This window comes from Mus musculus, chromosome 12 (genome assembly GCF_000001635.26).
Source record: "Mus musculus strain C57BL/6J chromosome 12, GRCm38.p6 C57BL/6J".
Taxonomy (NCBI): Eukaryota; Metazoa; Chordata; class Mammalia; order Rodentia; family Muridae; genus Mus; species Mus musculus.
In genome coordinates, this window is record NC_000078.6 from 53,294,081 (window position 1) to 53,319,180 (window position 25,100).

Here is a 25,100-nt window from a genome sequence, read left to right on the forward strand (position 1 = left end):
GGTGAGGGCCGGCCCTCATAGGCTGAGCATGAGTGAGGGCTGGCCCTCATTGGCTGAACATGGTAATGGCTGGCCCTCATAGGTTGAGTGTGGGTGAGGCAAGCTGGTGACGTCTGTCCTATGTCAGTTCACATGGATGCTGCTCCTGAGTTGAAGAGGGGAGCTGGTGAGAAGGAAGAGTTTTCCCACGTAACGAGACCTGGATGCCTCGGAATTGATGACAGCTGTCGAAAGTCAACCTTCATGTGATATTTAGATATGCTTTCAGGACATGGGGCTATTTAGAAATAACATGAAGACAGTAGACCAGACTTGGGGGTTTGCCCACTGATGCTTTTGTATTGAGGACATGGACATAGCTGTTCTGATATTAGAACCCAATGGGAGGAACTTGTGGATGTAGAGGGTAAAGGGGATACCTTAGCAAGGTTTCCGGATACATTCTCCAGCTGACCTGCAGCTTGTAGACATCTACTCCTTAGTCGTCTTACTACAAGTTATTTCCTCTACAAATGTTTGCAGTCTTCGTAAGTATATTAGAGAGCCTTTGGGCATTGTATTGTTTCTCATAGCATGTGGTACTTTGGTTATCAGAATGAAGCCTTCCTTGTTGAGCATTCCCCACAGCCAGGTGGAGATGTAACTGCAAAGATGATTTTTCATCACTCTGTAAAACTGGATTTTTCCAGTTCTCAAAGAACACTTACATTTCTTTAATGTTAGATTATAAACTCTAATTCATTCTGATAATGGTTTAGAAATAGACTCTTTGAAATAAGGATTGCAATGTACTAACAGAGGGGCTGTAGCGACTCGCAGACGTGGTGAGGATCCAGACTTTCAGCTGCTCTGTTACTGTCTGAGGAGACTGGTGAAATCTGTATTTATGTGATGTTTTTCTTACAAGGACTCTGGAGGTTACAGACAGTGGTGTGTCATCATCTTGAGATGCCACCAATCAGTAGGGAAGCATGGTGGCAACAACATGGAGCCGATACGCACCCTTCTGTTGACCGTGCCGTTACTGAACTCCTGTTACATAAAAGTTCTCTGCGTTCTAATCTACCACAATCCACATTTGTGCTCCCCAAGGCCTTTCAATTTATATTTTCCTGTAGGTAGTGATTCCCTGGTTCCCTATCATGTAGTCATTTGCATGCATTGATTGAGCACCTGCTGTATAATACACACTGAGCTGGTGGCTAGAGATTGCAGGTAACCAGATGAGACACTGCACATCTGGGATCTCCTTGCCTAAATGTGGGAGGGCCAAGTGAAGACGGACAAATGTGTAGAGTAACATTGGCTGCTAATGTGATACACTGGCCTGGTCATGTGTAGCTAGAGGTACTGTGTGAGCCTAGGAGTCAGGAGCAGATGTCAGGGGTGAGGGCACCCTTTGACTATTGAAGTTGGGGAAGTCTCTGGATCTGTAAAGTGAAGCTGGGGGGTCGGGGGTGGGGTGGGGAAGTTATAGAGAAATCTACAGAGGCTGTTGTGACTGGATACACGTGGTCAAATCCCAGGAGGGGAGGCTGGAAAGCGGTCTTTAAATCTTGCATTTCACATAGTGGATTTGGGTCTTTTATACTTTTTTATCACTGTGCTCATGAATTGAATTGAACTAAAAGAACTAGAAGGATCAGTGTGTGTGTGGTGAGAGAGCTGGATAGACTTTAACAAGATAACTCCATTCCTAATACAGAAGAGACAGGAAGGAGGGGTGGTCAGAGACAGGAGACATCAGTGCGGGGCCACTGCAGCTCTCTGGGAAGGAAGTGTGCCCTGTCCAGAACAGTGAGCAAGGAGACAGGCTTGGCAGATAACAGGAAGCAAAGCTACAGCAATTAATCACCGGACGTGAAGGGCGGAGGACAGGCAGGGGCCGTGAGACGGGAGTCTGACTCTGTACTGTGCTTCTGTTCCCTGGCATGGGGAGTGCAAGGAAATGGACAGATTTATGCCAGAAGATGTGATGAGTCTCGCTTTGGATATTTAGAGACTGAAGCCTCCCATTAGAAACCCAAAATGGCAGAAACCCAAATATTTGCAGACTAATCCAGAGTATGAAAATAATTGAATGTATGCGATAAGCAAATGCTTGCTGAATGATTGAATGGATGCGTAGATTAGCCATCAATTCATTACATTTTAAATGACTATTATTGACTTGCTGTAATTATTTTAAAAACCATAAGGCACAATAGGAAGCATTCTAATTATTTAGAAGTAGCAGAAGTAATTCATTTTGTTGCTTAAAAATTTCCAAATAAGTTAATGTGGCTCCGCTGGACTCTTAGAATTGATTAGCGAGAGTGCCTTCTCTCCTCACTACCCTTGCTGCTTGCTGCTGGAAGGTCTTTGTAACAGTACAAGGCTACCAGTTCGAGGAGGGAAAGAGTTAAAACTAGGGAGATAATTTCTCAACACTCACTGGAGGATTAATCCCTGGGATTAAAATACAAAGCATTTAGATGAGGTACTGGCCCTTAAACCCTTGTTTATATCCCTGTGATGGTGGTGGGGAGCCAATGGAGGTAGAATTCTCCCCTCCAGCTCCTCAAATAATAAGGATTCCTTTGATCGGTGGATAGTTACTTATCACTTCTTCATTTATGGCACTCAGCTCACTCAAAACAATCTGGGCTGTAAATGCTGTTCCGTACATTTAGCATTATAAAATACTCTTCGGGGTTTGTTATAAACACTCTTTGGGGGGTTCACAGGGATTTGGTGCTCCTTGCCTTAGTAATAGGAGTCTATCTAAGTCGGCTAGTTAGCTTAGCCAACTCGGAAGTGAGATGTCAGAACTCACAGCGCAGATCTGTCTCTCTTGGATAGACTTGCCTGAGCCACTTTCCTGAGGCTGGGAAGATCAGAATGCCACATTGTTTGTTTACAGTGAGAAGTGCAGACATACAGACAGAACCCTTGTGTCTCAGTCAGGGTCTCTGTTCCTGCACAGACATCACGACCAAGAAGCACTTGGCGAGGAAAGGGTTTACTCAGCTTTTCTTCCATACTGCTGTTCCTCACCAAGGAAGTCAGGACTGGAACTCAAGCAGGTCAGGAAGCAGGAGCTGATGCAGAGGCCATGGAGGGATGTTCTTTACTGCCTTGCCTCCCCTGGCTTGCTCAGCCTGCTCTCTTATAGAACCAAGACTTCCAGCCCAGGGATGGTCCCACCCACAAGGGGCCTTTCCCCCTTGATCACTAATTGAGAAAATGCCTTACAGCTGGATCTCATGGAGGCATTTCCCTAACTGAAGCTCCTTTCTCTGTGATAACTCCAGCTTGTATCAAGTAGACACACAAAATCAGCCAGTAGACCTTGTCTTAGCCATTCCCAGGCATTCTCTTCCAACATGGAGATTTGGGATTGCACTCTGAAGGTGCCTAGCGAATGTGAAGTCAGAATAGGGTAGCTGCATAACTGTCGGTAGCCTGGTCTTCCCAGCTTCAGGTGGACTCTACACTAGGAGCGGGGACCTCAGAGGTTGCAACTTATGGCTGATCCTACCCAAGTCATGCATAGAGGGGCAGTGCCGTCTTTATCTTTGTTGTTTTCATGTTCTGAATCATTCTTATAGTTAAGGGATCTCTGTACCATATAGGTTTTTGTGTGTGTGTTACCAAGTAATTCTTAAATCTTGATGGCTTAGAGACCATTCTGTTCCTATCAGATACCCATTTCACCTCTGATATGCTATTGTCATGGTAGAAACATCAAAGCAAATTTAATCTCCCGATGATGGCACTGTTTAGCTCCCAGGTACTGCCAGTGTCTAGAGCTGAAGTCATGGAGATAATTGGCAATGGCTGGCTCTCTGCCTGATACAAAGCTTGTGGTGGAGATATTGTTATAGTAACACTTGCTTTATCAGTACTGTATGGGAGAAGGTAGGGAGCCTAGGAGGTAGGGCATCCATGTTTGCTGAGCCACATTAAGGCATAAACTAAAGACCTAAAACTTCAGACGCAGATAAATAAATGGTATATATACTGACAACTTAGAAAACAACACATGAAACTATGGTTACGTTCAGGATGATGCAAGAGTCCAAAGCTTTATGTAACCGGAGGGATGATGATGCTGATCAAATACAGAGGTCAGGCTGTGTGTTTGTAAAGGTAAATTACAATTCTCTGAGACATATTGCATTTATACTGGGGTCTCCCTAATAAGGTAGAAATACCCCACAGGCCCTAACAGCACTGGAGCTCACGTGAAAGGCAAGAAAAGTGAACGTAGGTTAGTCGTGACTGAGAAGTCCTAGAGGTTTGAGAGTAGCAAGAACAGATTCTAAGAAGGAAATGAAAGGAACACTTTCAAGGAGACTGCTGAAGAGCAGCGGCAGGAGATCTGAGGAAGTGAGTCGTTCTATGAGGGATTGTAGCCAAATACTGTAAAATCACGGCTCTGTGGGTGGGAAGACCTCAGCTGGCGAGAACTCTAGAGGAATTATAGCCAACTGCATACAGCGAGAAACTTTTGTACCAGAGACAACCACTCCATTCCACACCAGTGTCAAATATGATGGAAGAGCCTTTTTGCCACCACTTTGTATTTTGTGTCTGCCTAAGTTAAGCTTCTTTTCCAGTGTAAAGGGTAGAAGGTCTGGCCTCTGCTGGTTGTGCTTTCATTTCCCACCGTAAACGAGCCATTCTCTAATGAATTTGTACAGCGCTTCATTTGTAATTTACAGTGAGATAGTTTGAAGCGAAATAAAAGCCTTAGAAGAGTTAATGCCGCTGCCTTTTGGAGGAACCTGGCATCTTCAGGGACGCCCCATCACACACCGTCCGATTGTGACGTCTGAAATGGTAGCAGGAAATCTTCCCAGTTCCTTTTGGCATTATCACATGCTCTGATTAATTAAGCACTTTTGTTTACATAAACAGGATTTTAGCTTATCGGAGTCCAGAAGGAATTTGAAGAGGAGGATTTTTTAAGTTGAATTAATTGCCTTCTGCCCCGGGGAAAAAGCAGCAGCAAATTTGCAGAGAAACCCTCCTCGGGATTTTTCGAGTTCAAAGGTGATGGGAGTCAGTCTGGCGATCACTGGAGGAAGGGGAGGCAGGTGTGGATGGGGGGGCCGGGAGAGGAAGTGATGTGTCAATCTGTGTGAAACAATGTGTCACAAGCCCTGTGAATACTGTTCACACACATGCTTATGTTGGATTTTAATGTACACTGCTGAGAAAAGAAAGCAAATGCTCGTGGCGTTCCATGGTACCTTGTTATTCCATCTAACGGAACAGACACTTGCCAACTGACTTCCCGCCTATTAAATTAATACCGTGTTAACGAAAATTAAGAGAGGCTAATACTGCTCACACGTATCCTTCAGCAAAAGACAAAAAAACCAAACAGACCCATAACCAAAGTAATTAAATATACTAAACCCTTGTAAACTAACGATTAGAGAACAAAATATTTTTCTTCGTTAAGATGTTATTGTAAATGGATAAACTGTTTTTATAAAACCGTAAGTGAAATCCACAAGACAACGTAGTATTGGAACCTTGAGTATAAAAAGAATGGAATAGTCCTGCTCATAGTTATACTTTAAATATCTAAGTACATTGGATTCCTTGAATTGGGATCCTGTCTTTACCAGAAGCAGCCCCCAGGAAATGCCTTACAGAAGACGGAAGCAAGGAAGGCAGTTTCAGAAGGAAGCCTGGCTGGGACAGCAGAGGAGCAGCCCCGAGCCTCACTGCCAGCACAAGCACGGAGCGTTCAGCAAGTTGACTTGCCTAAGTCTCACAATATAACCAGAAATGAGAAATAATGCCGTGCACAACTCCCCTAGGGAAAAGCTGATGATACTTGTAAACATGGCGTTCATAGAGAGGCTTCAGAGCGTGGCAGTCTAAACGAGAGGAGTTCTGTTGAGTGCTTTGCTCATGGAGACACTAACCATGACTTAGCACCCAGCCTGTCTAGAGGAGGTTCCAATAAATAACCCATCCATCTTGTTTTTGGTTCTTATAAACTCAGCCACAGCTCTCCTGCAATCCCTCTCATTCTCTGATCACAATTTACCTTGCACTGCTTGCAAGTTTCTCTCAACTGCCATCTGGGGCCCGTTATCTCGTTCTAAGTCTCCCCTACTCAGCTGCTCTGTACTGCACATCTTCAGCCTCCCTCATTGTCTTAATCCCTGGTAAACCTGGAACTCCTCCTCATCACATGCCCGAGACTCCTCATGGCCCAGTGATCATCTTTAAGATATGCTGTTTTTCCAAATCAGCCCTTGTAACTTCTTGTTCTGTGCTCTAACTTCCTGAATGATTGAACCACTATAGCTGGAAGCCTCAGGCCATTTCTGACTCTTCTTTTCCTGCAGTTCCTGTCTCTATGTGTTCTTCATTTTGCATGTCCCTGTATCCCACTCCCTGGTCCTGGCTCAGTGTGGCCGTCGTTCATCTAGACATCTTGAGTGGCCACTTAACTACCTCATTCTTTTCAGTCATCACCTGCTTAGGAACGCACACTACAGAGAATGCAAAAGGGTTTCAAATCCAGTGTAGCAGGCCATTTAGTGGTTTATAAAAAATAAAACCGAATTTCCATATTATCCAGAACTTTCACTGGTAGGTAAAAAGTTTAGACTTAGACAAATACATATGTTACAAAGCAGAACTATTTACAATAGACAAATGTTAAAAAAAAAAGCACAAATTCCACCACCAGATGAATAAAGAGTGTGTTATCTGCATACAATAGAATATTATTTAGTCATTAAAAATCAGTACTGATACAAATATCGGTGTTAAGTTAGGAAAGCAAACAAAGTGGTTGTATCACTCTACTTCTATGAAATGTTCACGATACACACACACACATACACCCCAGAACTTTATAACTCAGGTTGCTGGTTGCTAGGTGACCATGCAGTTGTTTCCATGAGGACAGGGTTTCCGGTTGGAGGATGCCAAGATTCTGGTTCCAGGTTCATTCCCCAGTTAGTGATGCTGCATACTGCCCTGTTCACTTTAGAAGGAAAGGTTTCTGTTTGGTGGAGTTTGCTGTAGTTACTTACACAAGCCAAGCAACCTTTCGCTGGCTCCCCCTTGTGTACAGATGGAACTCCAGGTCTCTAGCTTCTCAGGAAGTCCTGTGCAAGCTGGTTAAGCCTTAGCTCCCACCTTCTGGCTGTGGCTGCTCTTCTTTCTCCCTTGCCTTCTCTACCTATGGGAATTGCTGCTCCTGTGAGATAATTTATGTCTTTTACTGCACCCAGCTTTGCCTCAAGATGCTCAGTCTGTCTGTCTTGGTAAGTCCAGCCACACTCTGAGACAGACCCTGAGTGTCAGCTCCCCTGGAAGGTAGCCCCTCCCATTCCATTTTCTGCCCATGGGAGCAACAGTCCTGGAGCCTTTCTCTCCTGCCCATCATAGCTGGTGCTCAGAGAGTGGACCGTCTGTAACCCACGTCTTTCTGCACGCCCCACACCCTGCAATGAGTGTGATGGATGACTACACTTAGCTTTTAAATAATAATTTTCTGTCTTAAGCAGTAATTTTTACTTCTTCAGTTATAAATTGATTGTGGTTAAAAAAAAATTTTCCAGTTGCACCTGGCCACATCTTGATTTTCAGATTTTCAGTATGAGTGCTATGTGGAATTAGATTGGAGTTGCAACCAGTGTTATGTTTTTTTGTTTTTGTTTTTGTTTTTTTTTTAATGTCACATAGCTGGGTTTGTAAATAATTAGCCAGTATACATTTGTGTTTTGTGAGAGGCATAAGGACTTTTCAATTTATTATAATTTCAATAGAGTTCTTTTTATATGTGAGCTATCAAAATATTGATATTTCTATTTGGATTTTGGTAGAAAAATTCTTGTTGAAAAAAGAAAAAGAACCACATTGTACCCATTTCATGTACAAGTAAGGCAAGATTGTGGTTGGATAATGGGGAGGGATGATTTCTGTTTGTATTTTACCCAGTACCAAGTACTTATTTATACAAAATAAATTTCTTCTTGGACAATTTCCTACATGTATATATGTATCAAAATGTACTCTGATTACTCTTATGTTGCACAGTTTCTCATCTCCCTCCAACATCTGATTGCTCAAAGTACTAAGAATAAGGAAGGGTGCTAGTCCTAAAGAGGACTTCGATCCCACGATCCCATGCCCTCTAAGGTTGGCAACATTGCAGAAGGGGAGTGGAAAGAATGTAGCAGCTGGAAGAAGGGAAGAACAGCTGTGCAATACTATTGTCTGGGCATGGCTTCACCAATGCAATCAAGAACCCACAGCAGCTGTGGTTGCCTGCCCTGGGCCTACACAGACTGAACCAGTCAATTGCTAGTCATGGATGATGTCTTAGTCAGGGTTTCTATTCCTGCACAAACATCACGACCAAGAAACAGGTTGGAGAGGAAAGGGTTTATTCAGCTTACACTTCTATACTGCTGTTCATCACCAAGGAAGTCAGGACTGGAACTCAAACAGGTCAAAAAGCAGGAGCTGATGCAGAGCCATGGAGGGATGTTCTTTACTGGCTTGCTTCCCCTAGCTTGCTCAGCCTGCTCTCTTATAGAGCCCAAGACTACCAGCCCAGAGATGGCACCACCCACAAGGGGGACCTCCTCCCTTGGTCACTAATTGAGAAAATGCCTTACAGCCGGATCTCATGGAGGCAGTTCTCCAACTGAAGCTCCTTTCTCTGTGATAAATCCAGCCTGTGTCAAGTTGACACAAAAATAGCCAGTACAGATGGGGAAGGGGTCTATGGAACTGAACCTATCCTTGCTAAGGTATTAGCGAGTAAGGGGCTCGCAGGGGAGTGGGGAGTCATGTTCTTTAGATGGGAACCCACTGGGGAGCTCACCAGAGTCCACTAATAGTTGCATATCTGTGGTTACTCAAACATCCCTGGTTAAACTGCAGGGCGATACTACATTTCTGAAAGTAAGGTGGAGTACAGGTGAGGAAGAAAACATAGAACAAAAGAAAAAAGACAGGATCATGGTCATGGGGTTGTAGGGAAGAGGATACAATGTATTAGCCTTCTAATATTCTCCTTTGATATTTTCAGGAGGAATAATGCAAGTCTTTCTATCTTTGGTAAAAATTCCCCCAAAATTCCATATTTGGGAGGGTCAAGAGATGACTTGGTCAGTCAAGTGCTGACTGTGCAAGAATGAGGCCCTAAGTGTGTAATCCCAGCACCCGTGTAAAACACCAGGCATTATGGCACACGCCTGTGATCCTGACACTAGGAGGCAGAGACAGGTGATCCATGTGGTTTGCTGACAAGCCCAAATTGAAGACTCTAGGTTTATTGAGCTACCCCATCTCACAAAGCAAGGTGGAGTGCAACAGAGGAATACACTTAGCATTGACCTCTAGCCTCACGTGCACATGAACACATACATGCACATGGACATATACCAATGCAGACACAGGTGGATGCTTATGCATATGTACACCACATATACACTTTTAAAGATTATTTGTGCGGGCCACTCTGTTAATTAATAACATTATATTTTCTTAGCTCCTCCTCCTTCTCCTCCTCTTCCTCCCCCTTCTTCCTCCTCTTCTCTGTACTTGAAGCTTCATTAGATCAGATTTTCAGGGCCAGTGATGAGACCGTGTTCAGAATGATGTAATGCAGCCGCCGAGGTTTGCCGAGGAGTGAGTGAGGTTCAGTGTTGTTCCCAAGGTGTCTGCAGCAGGATGGGGGGAGCAGACAGAGATGCTCATAGTTACTATCTCATATGATAGATGCTGTGACTGACATATGTAAATGACCTACTACACAAAGGAGAGAGACCCTCTCTGCACTGGGGGTGGGGGTAGAGGTGGTGTGGGGGTGCCTTGGGATAGAGTTGAATTTCACGAGTGTTGGGAGCAACCAGATTTAATGATGTCTGGAGAATGTCTCTCCCACCACATGTGAAGTATTTTTACCAGTTGTGTTAGATAAATGTAAACTAGATTTAATTGAATTTGCTGCTGAACGTCTAGTTGAAACCTATTTTAATAACTATCACCAACATACCATTTACTGGAGAACATTTCAGGCTCAAATGCACACTAAATGTGCAATTTTTGTTTACCTCTGTGTTCCTTCTGGCTGCAGTATATTTGATTGCAAGATTAACTCTCTGGGCCAGCTCATTCCCTGATGTTGCTCGATAAAGGAGAGCGCCATGCAAGACTGTGTGTGCATTTTGTTTGAGACACAGACTCTGAGTGGTTTCACATCTAGTGCAAAGATCTGAGTAGAAGGTTGAACTTCAATTAGTTGCGTTTATGAACCACTGACAGCGTAGGGCAGTATATGAGGCATGTAGGAAATTACAAAGGAAATAGTAAGCACAATCTTTGTTCATATTGAGGTTATAATCTAATGGAACAGATATAAATGGAGATACATGATAACAGATGAAATAAACATAAAAACATAGTCATAACCAGTTACAGATGGATAGAGATATTTGCACGGATGCTGTGGGGACAGGAAAATGGATGCTGTGGCTGTTGCCAGCTGCAGAGAGGCAGGGGCTGCTACCTGTGTGAATTGGATGCAGAAGCACAAAGCCAGGAAGAACAAGGGTCAGCTTAGTGGAATCATTCTAGGAAGTAGACTGAATGGAAAAACAAAACAAAACAACCAAACAAAAGCAAAGGGGCCAGGCATTGGGAAGGGCACGGATGCAAGGTTTAATGCAATAGCTGAGATTCTGTGAGCTGTAGAGTTCTCTTGGAAACCAACCATATTAAAATAGGCTAATAGCTGACCAAGCAATTCTGGGTATCAATGACTTAATGATATCAGAGTTGTGTGCTTTTTGCATCATATTCCCCAACCTCTCTCTACCAACTTCTTATACTTAGTGTAGTTGTTCAAACATCCAAATTCAATCCAGATGGCTTGGATGATAGGAATCTTCTTATAGGTTCTAAGTTCCTCCCTCTATATTTATTTCCCTCCTTTTTTCTGTTCCTCCTTCTCTCCCTCTCTCCCTCCCTCCTTTCTCCCTCCCTCATCCATCCATCTTCCTTCCTTCCTTCCTCCCTCCCTCTCTCCCCCTTCCCTCTTCCTTCCTTCCTTCCTTTCTTTCTTTCTTTCTTTCTTTCTTTCTTTCTTTCTTTCTTCCTTCCTTCCTTCCTTCCTTCCTTCCTTCCTTCCTTTATCTCTCTCTCTCCCTCCCTCCTTTCCTCCCTCCCTCCTTCCTTTCTTTCTTCCTTCCTTCCTTCCTTCCTTCCTTCCTTCCTTCCTTCCTTTATCTCTCTCTCTCCCTCCCTCCTTTCCTCCCTCCCTCCCTCCCTCCTTTCTTTCTTTCTTTCTTTCTTTCTTTCTTTCTTTCTTTCTTTCTTTCTTTCTTTCTTTCTTTCTTCTCTTTATATTGAGAAAGGGTCTCATGTAGCCCAGGCAAGCTTTCAACTGAACTCACTGTATTTCTAAGGGCCATCTTGAATGTCTTGTCCATGGGAGATACAGGCAATCCTCACAGGGAAGCATTCCTACTCATAGCATACCAACTGGAGAACTTAGCCTCTTGGCTGCAACACCAACCAAGGGCTGGGGTACAATGGAGTTGGGTTCTGTGCAGGAAGGAGCATGGCTCTGTAAAACACAGAGCACCCCCTTGGTAGCAGTTTTGTTAGGGTCTTACAAATGTAGACTATATCCTCATTTTCCACCTGCACGTTAGGCTCATCTCTGCAGTCTGCCCTGTCATCAACAGTCTCCATACCTACTCCTTCCTGGCTTCATTTTAAAAAATAAGATGCTTTGTCTTTTATTACCATAGCGTGATACTCTAGTCAAAATTTCTCTTTCATTTTTGTATTTACCAGGCACCTGCAGCATATCTTCTTGGCCTCTGCTTCATTCCTTCTTCTGTGTGTAGATGATTTTGTCAGTGGCCACTAACAAAGTAATCTCCTGATAATTGCACTGGTTTAAAAATGATTTTATTATAATAATAATTCCTACCTAAAGTTCCATGCTGAATATTGTTCCATGGTAAGCAGTCACTTTGTCCTTGCCATGTTTTCAGTAACTCTTTCCTCCCCTTTGTGTGAGCAGTTCCAAGTACCATAGTGTACTGTTAAAGAATCATTATTATTCTATGTCTGCCTCTTTCCCAGTCGCAGTTCTAATTACTAGCCCCAAGAAGGCTCTAGGCCAGGGAGACTTTTTACTTCTGTCTCTGAGTATAGAGGAAGCCAATTCCTACCCTAGACATACACACTTCTAGAGCATGGGTTATCCCAGCCTTTCTAGAGCTTCCATGGCTTATACAAGCACCGTAGCCTTTGATAAACATTGATGTATGTTTCGTAGAGCCCCTGGTACATAGTCATGTGCAGCCTTTCTTGCTATAAAAATGTTTGCTGTGTGCATGTTTTGTCTTTCCACATTGATTGTTAAGATCGGTAAGGGCAGGGAGTGTGACATAGATCTTATAACTTCTCACAGGGTAGAGCATGTAACTAGGCACAAGATGATTACTCAGCAAATACATGCTGAAAAAAAAAAGATGCATTGAGTAATGATGAAGGTACTTAGGAGTGAAGATAATCATTGGGATAGATGTTTTCATTTGACTCAAGAGGCAGTTGGGAGTCATTGATGACTTCTGAGAAGAGGAATCAAAAATTACAAGAATGTTTGGGTTTTGTGTAGGCTTCTGACAGGCTATAAATAGACACATACAAGTTGTTAGGGACTGAGTGAAGGCAGCAGGCAAGCTTGTACAGGACCAGTCAGTGGCTTTGTGCCTTGTAGAATTGGGGAAGGTACAACACTGAAGCAAGAGAAGGTTCCAGAAAGGCTTTCTAGTGGAGAGAAGCAGGGTATTAAAGTAAACGATAGCTAGAACACCTGCATTCTCCCCCTCCCCACAAAGAACACACTCACACAGTAGAGAGCACAGAAAGAATGTAAGAGCCAGAGAATAGGAGATATGCCTGGAAATACTGTCTTCTGGACACAATGTGTCCATGGCACTCCTGAACCCACAGCTCTGGTTACCTGCACAAGACCCCCACAAGATTAAGCCAAGAAGGCTGTTTGTATCCCAACAGGACCCCATGGACTATGAAGAGAAAGAAAATAACAAATAGAGAGGAAGTGAAAGGCAAAGGGGGATGGTTTGGGGGTTCCCCAGGGGAGTAGGACTGGGGAGTTTTGGGTGTATATGGTCAGGATAAATCCCATATGTGTGATATTGTTAAAGACCATATAGCAGACATTCTATTAAAAAAAACAACAGAACTTATGTTACAAGCAGACTGCAGGGAGGTGGTAACTCCCACCAATTCTGATAACAGTTGGTATTGTGTGATATTGTTGGTGACACTGAAACGAGTGGTGTCTTGAATGGCTACAGTGTGTTGATGTAATATGCATTGGGTTTCAGATGTCAGCAGCACTTGTGGATGCAGATGTTTTATTGCTATTGGCTGGACCATGTTTCACAGAGCGCTGATTACAATTAGGAGACCAATGATCTAGCCCTGACCATTGTCATTGGTGCTAGTGACCTTGGCAAATCATTCAAACTCTCTGTGTAAGGAACAGGATGAGAGTAGAGAATGTGTGTGTGTGGTGGCTCCTTTTAAAAGAGTTCTGTCTAGGTGTGTCATAGTAACTTCAGAATTTTAATAAAAATGAAATTCCATCCATAATTTCTGCTTCATTTTGTTGCTCTTTGTAATGCATCAAAATTCCTTCCTTTTCTTGCTATAAAATACATTTAAGTATTAGCCCTTTTTAATTCTTGTCACCTTTTAACCACATCCACAAAATATACTTATCAGTTACTGAGAAATTGCAGTGTAAGCTCAATTATGCTAAAAACTAATGGATAACACTAACACATAGTAACAGCTTCTTTTGCAGTATTTATTCTCCTGGTGATAAAAAAACATAAGCCCAGCAGCGCATTGCTGCAGAAAGAATTTAGCTACAAGTTTATCAACTTGAGCAGGGCAGCTGCAGGACTAAATGCATGTGAAACTTAACAAACCCCTCGGGGAAGCTGACTGCAGGAATCGTCTGGTCTGTGTGGAGTTACTGAGGTGAGACGTGGTGGATTGGACTTAATGCCCTGGGCAAGCACAATCAAATAGAGACAGTTTAAGATTTTCTGTGCCCATGAAGGGAAGCTCTGGAAGGTGTCTAAATGAAGCTCTCAGAAAGGAATGTAACACCATCATGAGAGCTCTTCCTTGAATATATGCAGGTGTTTTTGATTTTGAGGAAATCCAAGTTAGATGTTTGTAGTGTAAGCTGCGTAGCAGTTGAAAGACTTCAGATTATTACTTGCTTCATAGGGCTACGGGGAAGCTCTGAGCATTGTCTCTTGCGTTTTAATTTCCAAGTCAAGAACACTGGATAGTGTGGATGCTTAACTGAAGTTAAAATTCATGCCGCTGTGGTTTCTTAAAGTTGACCATGACAGCTAGTTTTAAGACCTTGCCCACCCTGACATTACAGGCAAGGCAGCTTAAGAGATGTGGTATAGTGGTGTGGTTAGGTGGATGATGTCCTGACGTTAACCACTCTGCTCGGGATCCTGGTCATGTCATCCTGCAGTCCAACATATTACTTAGGAAAATTGTTCAACCTCATTTTTCTAGCTATAGTGGGCACAGTGCCTTTGTTCTTAAGGTTGTGTGAGGATTGCATGAATTAATAAATGTGAAGTGCCTGGCATGTAGGCAAGGCAGCAGCCAGGTGTTGGCTGGATAGTAATTGTGATGAGACTTTTAGCGCATGTTTTCTTTTCTCCCTTGGTACAGCTTGTGTGAATACTGGGAAGGATAATCAGATAGCACCACAGACCCTCAACAACTAGCTGATGATAACTTGAGAAGTTGGTTTGGGTATAGGGTCCCCTCCGCCGATGAGTAACTTGGAACCCCAAACAGACAAGGTATTTCACCTGAAGAAATTCAAACTGGAACAGTCTGGCCCCGAGGACAGAGGGAAGGACCTGGCAGACTAGGGTCAGAAGGAGAGCCAAAACTTTCTGGGCTGAAGAGTCTCTTTAAAGTCTTAAAGCAGCTGCCTCAGAACGTCCTTTTGTTTCTAGAGTCTTCAGAATCCAGAAACATTTGCCATGGTTTTAAATCTAGCCTCTAAAATCTAGCCTCTAGCTCTTCAGAGTCTCTGTTGGCAATTTAGATGTTTCATTTTTCCTGTACCCTGGCTTCATGTTACCAACCGGTGTCCTTATGGTTACAACATTAGTCTTCTCACAAGAACTCTGACCCTAGCCCTTAGCACTTAATCCTAACAGCTGTACTTGAAAACATGAAACTTCTCTCAGACTGGTTGGCCAAAAAGAGGGTGTAGAAGCAAGGATGCTGACCTCAAATGTCTGGCAGGATCCCGCATCGTTTCTCATCTCCGTTGTCTCCTTTGTGTCTTTGGTTTAGGCTGACTGTTAATCCTCCCTTTCAACTTAGTGGCCCCTACCTCTTCCCTTCTTAACTTACCAACTCACAACTCCAAAATCAGGTCCGGGAAGTAGAGTGGGCTGGACACAATAAGAGTGAGCATAGAATTTGTGGTTATAATTTGTAGAACATTGTATACAGCATTAGGGCCATTACATAAGTATTCACTTTGTTCCAAGGCTTTGATAGGAAAAGTAGTTCTTCATCTTTTCCTCCTCTTCATTGTTCTTATACAACAGCACCATCATCAAACTTAATGTATGAGTTTCATTAAAGCAGAGTTGACAGGAGAAGGGTAACTGTGGCCTGCTGCAGTGTTGTCACCCGAGAGAGGTTGCCAGGTCACCAAGGAGGTCTCTAGAACTCTTCTGATAGGCATTCTATAGATGACTGAAAAATAATTATTATCACTATTATTTTTGAACAAACAGAACTCATTTATCCATTCTTTGTCTTTTTAGGGGAGAATTAAATGGGAAGCCTAGGTCTGGCTATTGTTCAATATTTAGGATGCTCTTTACAGTTTGTATAGCGCTTAGCAAGGAGGACAGGTGAAAAACTTCAACACGGACATGAGACAATGACTGTTCCCTGTAATAGAACTCTGTTATAACCTGACAGGTCCAGTAGAAAATAATGAAATATTTTAGGAATTTAATAATTATGTATGGCTGTACCAAGTCTTCTCACATTGTTTAGATAGGTAAAAGAATCTACTAACAAGTGTCAATGCCAGTGTATTATATGGGAGTATGGAGAGGTAAGGTCACATGACCTTTTTTGTTGTTGTTATGCATTGACACCTATTCTCCAATTTTATCATAAATAAATCTTGTAGTCAGTGCAATATAAAGTGATAGAATTTGTACTGATAGCATTGTACTGATTTTAAGTGAATGGAGGTGCTACTGTGAGTCCCTCAGTACAATAGGAATTTCACATGGGGACCAAGAAGGATTCTGCTAGCATCCGAGGCAAGCATCCCAGACGCTGATGGATGCAGAGACACCAGAAGCCTGCCACTCACTTATCTCTCCAGTTGCCTCATTCTATATTCTTGCTTCACATCTCAAAATTTTTTTTTGAAAAATCATAGCCTAAATTACTAATCAGGCTGAAGGACACACTGCTGTTTAAGGAGAATCCCTAATGTATTCATTCAGTTATCTCCCCAAATTATAAAGTAGCCAGAGTAGATATGACATTAAGTCACATAGACTCAATTGTAGAATTTAAAAGAAATATTGTGTTTTTCAATTGGTATGCATCTTTGGTTTGCTTTTTAGAAGCCCATATGACTATACACCTTGAGTTAAAATAAAAATTACTGGCGTTTTAACCTGCTTTTTGTAGAGACAGAAGTGTTCTGGGGTGACTATTTCCTGTTGTAGAGGGGAGCAGGCTTCCTTGGATTGGTGGCCTTTCCTGCTTTGTGGCCCGTGTGGGCTCTGTTCCAGCTGTTTAGCAGTGCAGGGGCAGCCCCCACCCTATGTAAAGGAGTGGGCATGGGTTATGTTCACAGAAAGCAGAAGAAATTAGTAGAATTGGCCTTTGGTTCTTATTTGTTGATCCTTGTTGTGCCCGAGAAAAGACCTCTAAGTATAACATAGGTGGAAAACATAGCTAAAATTTATTCTAGTTTAGCAGCCAGAAGTATCTTGTATTAAACCATGTATTGAAGAGTTATAAATCAAGATGTATGCATAATTAAAGGACTTCCTAATAGTGGAAGAATGGAGAACAAAAGCAAACACCAGGAAGGTTGATCACAGGACAGCCCTTGTAAAACCAGAAAGCGGGAAGAGACAAATGCTAAGGAACTGAGTCAAGGCAATGCGTTGAAATCGGCAGTTATTAGGAATAAGCTACCCACTTTTTTCATGGACAAGGACATTTATTAAGGGATTAAAAGTAACTCATAGGAGCTGAGGAGATGGCTCTGTGGCTAAGAGCACTTAGTGCTCTTCTGAAGAACTAGAATTTAGTTCCCAGCACCCACTTCACCTCCATCTGTATCCCAGTTCCAGAGTATTGGATGCCTCTGGCCTCTAGGCACCTACGTGCACTGTGGACCCGTAGACGGACACATCTACACATAATTAAGAATAAACCTTAAAGCAAGTTGTAGAATGGCCCATACAACATGACACCATTCATGCTAAACACACAAGTTACAATCATCTGAGTGTCCACAAATATATGTGTATACATTTACAAAAAAAAAAAAGCTGTAGGGAAACCTACTGATAAATTAAGTGATTATCTGACAGAGGTAATCTGTCAGACAGGCCTAAAGAATGGAAAACCACAAGTTTTAACAAGACATTAGTTACTGACATACAAAAAAGTTAGACCCTTCTTCTTCTGAAGGAATATAAAGAATGAGGACTTCAAAGTTTTAAATTTAAGATTATAGCACATGAAATTTATAGTCACTTATCATTTTGAGGGTTTTGTAGGAAGTAAAATCTAGCTGAGATTTCCAGTTCCTGAAAATGGGCATGTGATTTATTTATTGCATAGGCCTTGAATCTACAGAAACTCTTCGAACACTGTGAAAGTTTAGAAACTCAATAACTTAGCAGAAGCAGCAGCTTGCCCCCCACGCCCCCCCCCCATGGTCGGTGATTTATGAGTTGCATGTCAGTGTTATACATGTTAGTGTTATAGTCGGTCCAACCTCGGGAATTTTCACCTGCGTGGCTGTCACGTTGTGCCGGGGAAAGTGGTTTTGTACGGTGCTACCATCTCAAGAGAAATCAGTAAGGCTCTGACACCGGTGTACCTTAGCTTGGCAGTCACAGCGCTTTAAGAAATGTGACTGTCGTAACCGGATAGAACATGTGAGTTCAGACCTAGAATGGATAGCGAGGCAAACAGACTGACTTACACCTGAAGAGACTGGGTTTTCAAGGTAGCAAGCATGATTGGAGATCTGTTATCAACCCCCCCCCCCCAGTTATTAAAATAGTAAAAGATAATAAAAGAAGTATGGATAATGACTCCTTTCCTGAAAGAGTAGAACACCAAAGACAACGGACACCGCAAGCCTTCCATGTTAAAACGCTCAGCTACAAATTCGCTTATAGGAAAGTACCAGAGGGGCACAGTGGCCTGTGGCTGCCAGCTGACGTCAGTCTTAGGAGAGCTGCATCTTGATTTGTACCCAAGTGCCTAGTCTGCACTAGTGGGAGAGGTTAGAGTTCACAGTGGTGCTGGTGTGGGGTTGGGGGGGGGGTTGTGAGAGTCAGAGCAGCTCCAGCCTGTCTTTGGAAGAGGAAGGTAGCATGGTGTGAGATGCCTCTGGCAGCAACAGCAATGCTACCGCGGGGGCTTAGTGGACATGGAGTATTAGCAGGGCACAATTCCAGTGTAACACTAGCGTGGTGCCAGGGCCATGCTTTCTGAGCATGGGCTCTAAGCTGGACCAGGTACTGTTTTACATCCTTATCTTTTCCATCCTCACTAAGTCCTGGACCATAGGAACATGGAAAAGTTCTTTCTCTTCATGTAAAGGTAAAGAAATTAGGTTTAGAGAGAGAATGTAATTTGCCGAAGAATGTGTAGCTGCTAAGTTTCAAGGCAGAGCAAAAATGCTTGCTCTCTCTTCCCAAAGGAAAGACTTCCCAAGGTCAGACTGGTCGGATGCTAGAAACCTCCTGCCTACTTTCTTCCATCCTAAGATGCAGGTGCCTGTCATCATGATCCATCGGGATCGCTGCTGCATTCATTCTTGTAATTCCGCTGTCTCATCAGCAAGTGGGGCTAACAGTTGTCCTGTGTGGATTGCCTGAGACACGGAACACCGTCAGGCAAATAGAAGATGTTCAATAAAATTTTAGAGCCCAATCAATGAGGTGTTCTAATCATCTGATCATTAAAACCCAGTTTGGTTAATGGGCTGGGCCTTTGTTCAGTTGGATCCATGCTACCTTGCACTGGTTGGTAGAGGGAAATGTCTCCATTCATGCTACTTTGCACTGGTAGAGGGAAATGTTGCCGTTCAGCACGAGCCTCTCTGTTCGCATTCAGCCTGGGGAACTCGTCTGATGAGGTAGATCATGACCAGGAAGTAGATGTGAGACTTGTCCTCTTACCTTCCTGGAACTTTTAGCTGTGTGGACATCGCCCTTGGATAAATGGCAGTAGTTCCCCAAAGCTACAGCAACTTTGTTTCAGGAGTTAAATTGAGAAATGACCACAGCAATATTCTGTTGAAATATCTTTGCTCCTGTTCGTGTGGGAAGGGCTATATTTATAAATGGCAGGAAGCCATAGGTTCCTAAGCAGAGCTGGCCTTTCCTGCCTGGTCTTCCCATAGGCTAGAATCTTCATGCCCTGTGTCTGCTTAGGGACTAACTCAGTTATAAGCCAGACACGCTCATGTTCTTCTCCTTCACTTTGGTTTGTACCCGTTGCCTATGTCCGTGTTTGTTACCTGTCATGCATAGCAGGCTATGGGAGTTGAGGCAGCCTGTCTGAGGTCTACTTTTTATTTGTTGAAAAGATGAATGGAGGCTTCAGGTTTCTGTGTTAGAAAGGTCTTTTGACCTTTTTTTCTCTTAGAGTTTTTATTTTTTCTTTCCTCCATTACTATCCAAGCAGCAGGTCCAAGTCGCCGAGTGAAACTGTCTACAGGAATCCATTCCTGGCTGCAGGTTGCCCTGTTCAGGTTGGTGGGAAGCTGTGCCATCTTGGCCTTCATTCCCTTTTATCCTTCCATCCCAGGCCTCTCTCCTACATCTCTACACAGAATAATCACATGAGAATTTAAGAGACTTTATTAGTGATTCAAAAATGCTGTGTATTTTATGACCACCTGGTGTAGGTTTCAATGGCTCGCTCGTCTATGTGGCAACTTCAGCAGGGAATGCAATGTAGAAGAGAACTAAGACCTGTTCTTGCATGAAGCCAAGGCCTTGGTTGGCATCCACTCAAAGTAACCACCCTTTAATATTGGATTCCTTGAAGGTAAGCTGTGCTTTACAAAGTTGAACAAGAACTACCAACTCACTAAACACTGTGCTCTGTTCTTCTTGCAAGGTAAGACACATTTGCCTAGTAGCTGAGGGGTCAACTTTAACTTTTTGACTTAAGACTCCACTAGAATCTTAAAACTGAACTGCCAGGGAAAATATATAATATTTTCATCCTCAAAGCTGTATCCTTTTATGAGCATATACTACATATGGAGACAGTCATCAGTGTTATTGAATGAATTAAAACTCAGACCAAACCTGACTAGTATCAAAAGTGGAGGTTCCCAGTACTGTTAGAGAAGAGAGGACAGGTGGGCTTTCTGACTACACTGCCCGTCACTGTGTGTCAGCAGAGGGGCTGAGTAGTGTACTCATAGGATGGCTGCCTTCTTGCCTACAGCACACCACTTCCATGGGCAGGAACGGCATGTTATCCTTCGGTCCTATCCCTTGTACCTGAAGAACACATGTGCTATTGTTTCCTCATCCAGTGAATATAGCTGTTCGTTGTCATGTCATGAATACACAGGCCTCTTAAACCTGGAGATCTTTGTGTTTCTGTAGTTAATGAATGTTCACAATTGCTCTCTATAGGTATTGGAGAGTTAGCTAGACCTATAAAAATGTCTCACATGGGATTCGGAATCATAACTATTGATTCTTGTAATTGCTTTTGTTTTATGATAATGAGTTTAAAGTCAGATTTAAGATGTTAATAGTTTACTGCCTTTTTGATTATAAATATCAAATAGCTATCCTATATATGTAACATAGTACGTAGAAATATAAAGGTTAAAAATACCTACTATCCTACCTCAAAAAATATGACCACTTAAAATTGGTGATAATTTCCTAGTTTTTAAGATACATTTATATTTTTAAAATGTGCTTTAACTCTGCTCAATGATCTTAATATGTTGTTTTTAAAAAATTTACCTGATGTGATTTTTTTGCATCAAGGTAGAGTTGCAGAGTGTATAATTGTGTATCACATCATGGATAAAGTTTCATACTTTAAAATGGCTTTGATGTTTTTGTTTTTCATGAAAAGACACTGCCTTCTGTATATCTGAACAGATTTTTTCCCCCACTTACTACATTTGCCTCAGACAAATCAAGAGAGAGGACTATGCGTGAAAGTGTGCATTGTCCAGCTGTCCCTCAGAATTGTTGTCATCCTGTTTCCAAGGCGACAACAGCCTGAAACTGTCACAATAAGCTCAAACTGTAAATAAAACCAGTTTCAAGGTTTTTTCTATACGTACAACTGGTGAAGAGGAGTCTCAAGAAAGATCACCTGAAGCTTCCCTGCAGGACTAGTCGTGTTATCTTCCCGTCCTCTGGGAGACAGATGCCAGTTAAAAAGCATGTATTAAAAAAAGTCACAGTCTCGTTTAGGATAGGCAAAGAGATAGAAATGTCTTTGAGTTAATATTAAAATGCGCACTGTTATGTCATTTAGGGCAAGATAATGAGATGCACATTATGATGGAGATACAGGCAACATATGAGAGAATAGAGTTTATGTTTCTATAATATTGTGTTTTTTGTGCCAATATAAAAACATAGCTATAGAGAGATGTATGTGTGTATAATTAGTGTTGCCAATTAAAAATATCCACTCAAATTATAATAAAAATTTAGATACCATTCATTGGATCTAATTTTCTTTGGACCTAATCTTAAAATGATGATCACAAACTGGTGTGAAAAGTCACCATTATCATCTCTATAACTCCACATAGGATATTATTCAACCATATAGGCCAAAAGCTTAATGTATAGGAATAATAGTATGTCAGGCTTGTTCTTTGTAAATAACTAAACCTGTTCAACTGTGAAACAATTTTCCTATTTTAACCTCTTGAGTTATGACACTTACTCCTAGATTTTGGTGTTTTGTTTTTTGGGTGTTTTTGAAAATAACTTTCATTTTTTTATTATTTGGATAATTTTGTATATCCTATATTAGGTTCATTTTAATGTTTATCTATCTATCTATCTATCTATCTATCTATCTATCTATCTCTATGGTAACTGGTTCATATTTATTGAGAAGCTACTCCATTTTATTTTCATTCAAAATTATTTTGTCTGTTTTTTTCAAAGTTGATCACCAAACATCTGTACACACACACACACACACACACACACACACACACAAACACACACAAAGCACTGCATTGTTTCTAATTATTCTGATCAGAATGTATATACCAATATTATATGCCAATAAAACACATGATTTTTGAACAGAGAAAATTATGAAACCAGTATTCAAAGAATAATAGAGCAGTAGCAGGCAATTACCAGTGACCCTCCAGAGGTTGGTGAATACAGGCTTTTGATTTTCTATATAAAGGGGCACCTCTGCCCAGTAGAGTGGTGCAGCAGTCTGGGCTGCTCCCTGCAGCACAGGCTGGTGTCTCCCCCCGCCCCCACTGTGTTTGTTGACACTAAGGAGTCCTCACAAGTGCTGAGTGTCTCAGGGGAGCTTGTAATCCAGACCTGCAGTGGTCTCTAATAGACAGGGAAGGAAACAGTGAGTTGATCAGAGTAGTTGTGAGAAGCACACACATCCTGAAGGCAGAGATTTCAGCGTTGCTCTGTGAAACCTCTGTACCTGCTTGTTGATAAATTCAGAAGGAAGATGGTGAGAAAAGTCCTGGATTGTATTTCTGAAATTCAGACTCTTGCAAGGTGAAGCATCGCATATAATGTCTTCATCTGTTTTTCTAGTTTGGGGTACTGGGAAGAAGGAGGTTGACTGAAGATTCAATGCTAAAGCAAAGATGGCTTTACAGTGGGAATTACAGCCAGTAAAAAGAAGATGAAAATAAGTAAAACATAAACTAATATTTGACCAATAAAAAGAAGGGTGGATATAGGTTTTAACAGTTCTTTGGAAATCAGAGTATAAAGTAGAGGTTTTAATCAGAAAACTGGATTGTGGCAGAGGATTATGAGCAATTCTTGGCTCAAGGACTGGTTAGAAGTACTTACAGTAAGGGATTTGCTCTTCTCTCAGAAAGAAACTGTGATTCAATTTAAAAACACCATGAGCATTCACCACATAGCTCATAGGTCAACATGTTATGTGTACACACACACACACACACACACACACACACACACACACACTTATAGGGTATAAACATATACACAGACACATATTTGTAAATTCAAATGTGCATCTACATATATCCAGGAAAAACATATTAAGAATGTTAAAGAGGTTTTTCTAGGTAGTCCAAATTTGAATTTTTAAAAAAATCTTTCTGATCTGTACTTTCATGTCTTTCAACATTAAACATCATTCTTTTGAATATGGAAATGGTACTTAAGAAATATTTATAAATATAAAATAAACATACAGGTAGAAAGTATTTTGCTGTGGAAGGAGTAACTCGGCAGACATAGTTGGAGCCACAGTGGGAACTGAGGAGGCGGTGGAGGCTTAGCTACTCTGCTTCTGCATCTTTGCCTAGGGAGACCTCAGAACACTGCAGGTTTTCCTTTGAAGATAGCCTGCCAAGAATCCGAAGAATGTATGACTTGTCTTCAGAATAATCTCTCAGATGATTGAGGAAACAGTGGAACACTTGGCTGTCCTCAATGTTCTTCTAAATAAGGGCAGAATTTGTTGGTCAGGTGGAAGCTATATACAGCTAGATTGGCTACTTGAGGATAGAAGCATATTTAAATATTTTATTTATTAAAATAATTTATTATCTTAAATTCTATTTATTTAGTATTTATTTATTTAGTGTGTGTGTGTGTGAGTGTGTGTATGTGTGTTTGCACTCTTGAGCATTGAATCTCTCCTCCCATTATGTGGATTTTGGGGGTCAAACTCAGGTTCTCAGGCCTGGTGACAAGTGCCTTTACCCACAGAGCCATCTCACTGGTCCCGTAGGCGCCACTGTCTTGAAATCCTAACTGGCAAGATGTTTTAGGTTCTCCAATGCAGAACCAATAAACCAATAGCTGCGGTCCACAATAGATAGTCTAAAGACAGGAACGTGATGCTGTGACTTGACTTTAAAGCGGTTGGCCTGGCATTCAGCTGACTGTATATTTGTATAATAAATGAGTAATGAACTAGTAAGTGAAAGACTGATCGAGTGAAGATGGTCCACAGGTGTGTGAGGCTTCAGTAATGATGTGCAGGCAGTCATAGTGAGTAATGAACTCCACTATATAAAGAGCAGTTGTCACACAGAAAAGAGGCAGGAGAAATCAGCGCTGAAAACGTATATATCTAAGACTTAAATTCACATATCCTAACAGAAAGAAAATGAGAGGAAAATCTAGTTCATCGCTTAGCTGGACCCTCCTCTTTGGGACCCTGCAGCTGTTTGTCTCCGGGTGTTTACCGTCATCATATATGGCCATTTTTGTCTCTCACTTCTCTTCCTAGATTGGGCTCTGCCTCTTCTCCACTTTCTGAAGCATACTGTGCCATCTTTGTATTCTCTTTGTTCTCATAAAAATATTCGCACGTTGTAGGCATTCCATAAATATTTGCCGATTTGCATTGTTTGGGGCAGATGGCAGAGTGTTAAAAATTGACTACACAGAGGCAAACGGTAGTAAATTCTATTTGACTTCTGTTCTCTCTGTAAAGGATAATGGCTTTTCAAATCAGAAAGGGCAACATGTCAGAAGCTAAAAGAA

At 42.0% G+C, this 25,100-nt stretch overlaps 1 protein-coding gene and 2 long non-coding RNA genes across 22 annotated transcripts in view; 2 read left to right on the top strand and 1 right to left on the bottom strand.

The window, feature by feature from the left end:
- Gm51419 overlaps positions 1 to 12,517 on the top strand; it is a 53,459-nt gene extending 40,942 nt beyond the window's left edge. The window contains exon 2 of the long non-coding RNA XR_003950183.1: positions 38 to 12,517. This is a non-coding gene — a long non-coding RNA (predicted gene, 51419). The remainder of the gene's footprint in view (positions 1 to 37) is intronic.
- The window catches only part of Npas3 (neuronal PAS domain protein 3), an 824,148-nt gene that overhangs the window by 46,055 nt on the left and 752,993 nt on the right, over positions 1 to 25,100 (top strand). The gene's annotated exons all lie outside the window — the stretch shown is intronic.
- 1700030L22Rik lies at positions 4,644 to 23,059 on the bottom strand. Of its 2 annotated transcripts, none has more exons than XR_003950182.1 (2): positions 10,086 to 23,059; positions 4,644 to 9,692 (listed from the first exon to the last, which is right to left on the bottom strand). It is a non-coding gene; the product is annotated as an RIKEN cDNA 1700030L22 gene (long non-coding RNA). The 2 variants fall into 2 exon arrangements; XR_381601.4 differs by having other exon boundaries at positions 9,269 to 9,692; positions 15,484 to 23,059.